The 2,690-nt window shown below is 63.2% G+C and overlaps 1 long non-coding RNA gene across 1 annotated transcript; it reads right to left on the bottom strand.

Annotated features, from left to right (window-relative positions):
• Positions 1-1,675: 1,675 nt before the first annotated feature.
• LOC146420287 (uncharacterized) lies at positions 1,676-2,690 on the bottom strand. Its single transcript, XR_014849216.1, has 3 exons — positions 2,607-2,690; positions 1,976-1,996; positions 1,676-1,887 (listed from the first exon to the last, which is right to left on the bottom strand). It is a non-coding gene; the product is annotated as an uncharacterized LOC146420287 (long non-coding RNA).

Genomic DNA, 2,690 nt, shown 5'->3' with positions numbered 1-2,690 from the left:
TGACATTCAGAGTGGGGCTCTCGGCCACGTTGTCCCCGTTTCTGACCCGGCACTGGTAGTGGCCGCTGTCATTGTCCGCAATGTGGCGCAGCTCTAGGCGGGGGCCAGTGCGCAGCAGTGTTCCCGAGCCCTCCCGGTGCCAGGAGAAGGACAGGGGACCTTTCCCGTGGCCACTGCACAGCTCAGCACCAGGCTGTCACCCAGTGCCACCTGTCCCCCGGCGGGCTGTGCCGACAGGGACACCCCCGAGAGTGGGACCCCTGCAGGATGGGGACACCAGGAGACAGTGAATAACTTGGGGAAGGGGGATCAGAGAGAAATGGGAGGACCCCAGTGAGGATGAAGGGGGCCCAGAGAAGGGGAGAGACTTGGAAAGTGGTAGAAGGGAGCCCAGGGAGGAATCGAGGGGATTCAGGGAGGACACCTGGAGAAGGATGGGGGGACCCCAGGGAGGAGTGTGGGGACCCAGACCGTGATGGGAGGACCAGGGAAGCATAGGAGGACCTCAGAGAGGGGTAGGTGGACTCAGGGAAGGGGTCGGTGCAGGATGGAGGGAGTCGGGACAGTGATGGGGGGACCTCGAGAGGAATTCAGGATGCGGTGAGGGAGAGGTGGATGGACTCTGGGGGCAATCAGGGTGAGCAGGGCAGTGATGGGGGAGCCGGGAAAGGATGGGGCGACCTGGTCACAGTGTCAGGGAGATATGGGGGTACTCAGGCAGGGCTGGGGTACCCGGGGAGGCTGTGGGGGTTGCCGTGCCCATCCCCGCACTCACTGCGCACCGTGACGCGGAGCCGGGCGCTGCTCTTCCGCACGGCCCCTCCCTCGGAGCGCACCTCGCAGCTGTAACTGCCTGAGTGGGAGACCCCCACGGCGGGCAGCAGGAGCTGAGGGGACCCCTGCGGGCCCCCCAGCAACTGCCCGTCCCTGTAGAAGAGGTGCAGGAGGGGAGCTTGGGGCCGCAGGGGGCTGGGGGTGCTGAGGCAGCTGAGATTCAGGGGGGACGCCTCGGTGGGCTCGGGGGGACCCTCCAGCTCCAGCACCGGCATAGAGAAAAGCTCTGAGGAGATGGGAGGTGGGAATGTGACTTCAAGGTCACTGGGAAGTGGGTGTGGCGTTGTCTGGATATCGGGGTTTCGGGGTGCTCACCATGCACTGTCACTGTCACTGGCGCTGACTTCACCCACAGCGGGAGCTCAGAGTCCACCCAGGCCCCGCAGCAGTATTGGCCACTGTGGTGCAGCTGCAGGGGGGACAGAGACAGCTCGGTCCCATCGAGGGGCCTCCCCACCTCCTTGTCCCCAAGATAAAAGCGCACCCCAGTGACTGATCTGTCCCGCCAGCTCCGGCAGCGCAGTGTCACCGTGTCCCCCTCCAGCAGCGCCCATGCTTGCACCTGCAGTACCAACCGCTCTGTGGGACAGGGGTGACCTGTCACACCGGTCAGTTCCAGATGGCACCAAGACAACCCCATTGGGTCACACACAGGGGTTCCCAATTCCAACAGGATGTCCCCTTGCACTGGGACACTCTGTGATGTCCCCATGTGCAGGGGACAGGCTCTTGTCACACAAGGGTGTAACCAAGGAAGCAGAGCCCACCCAGAACCATCAGGGTCCCCGCGGGTGCCATGCTGGGGACAGAAACCTCCCTCACCATTTGCAATGGACACAGGAGGGCTGATCCCAGTGCCAGGTCTGTCACACATGTAGGTTCCTTTCTCTGTCACAAAGAACTGATCCCATTCCTCCTTCCCCCAGAGCTCCCCATCCTTGTACCAGGTGGTGAAACCGGATGTCCCTGAGCCTTGGCAGGTCAGTGTCACTCTGTCCCACAGCACCGCTGGCGTCCAGGGGGGCTGCACAAGAAGCTAGGTGGTCTGAGCACCTGCGGGTGACAGGGGACACCAGCCTGCCAGGGCCAGTGTGGGACTGGGGACAGTGGGGCAGGGACATGGCATTCCTTGGGGACTCACCAGCGAGGCTGAGGGTCTGGGCTGGAAGGGAGAAAGGAGAGGGGCTGGGTGGGGGTGGCACCGCAGGGACAGTGGCACCAGGGCACACCTGAGTGAAGTCTGTTCCCAACTGTCCCCATGGGGACACTGGTGTGGCACAGAGGTCTCATGGACAGGAACACACTGGGCACCCCTGGCTCAGGTAGGTCATATGGACTCTGTGGACACCGCGGCAATGGTGACATGCTGGCAATAGTCACCTCCACCAGTCCCACAGAACACCCCTCCATATCCACATCCCCATGGCTCTGTGCCTATGATCCCATTCCAGTGGCATCTGCCCCCATGGGCTGTCCTCATGTTGCTTGACCCTTGTCCCGGTCCCTGCAACCCCGTCCCCTTGTCCCTGTACCCACAGCTGGTCCAGCCCCAGGATGCCTCTCCTCACACCTCATTCCCCCATTCTTGTTCCCTGTTCTTGTCCCCACAGCCACCCCATGGCCCCAGTCACATCAGGGTCCACACACATGGACTGGGTTTGGTGGCATTGGGGACCTCAGGGGACCCCGCAGCCCCCTGTGCCCCCTCCCCACTACTCTCAGCCTCACCAGGGCCATCCCTGGAGCATCAGGCCAGTGCCCAAGGAACTCACCCCACAGGAGAAGTGCCATCTTCCCGGCCATCTCGGTGTCGCTGGCCACCCGAGCTGGATATCACACACTGACTGCGCCAACTG

The sequence above is a fragment of the Lichenostomus cassidix genome, unplaced genomic scaffold (genome assembly GCF_008360975.1).
Source record: "Lichenostomus cassidix isolate B80296 unplaced genomic scaffold, HeHo_3.0 HiC_scaffold_739, whole genome shotgun sequence".
Taxonomy (NCBI): Eukaryota; Metazoa; Chordata; class Aves; order Passeriformes; family Meliphagidae; genus Lichenostomus; species Lichenostomus cassidix.
The sequence above is the reverse complement of the archived record's forward strand: the minus strand, read 5'-3'. Positions and strand labels throughout refer to the sequence as shown.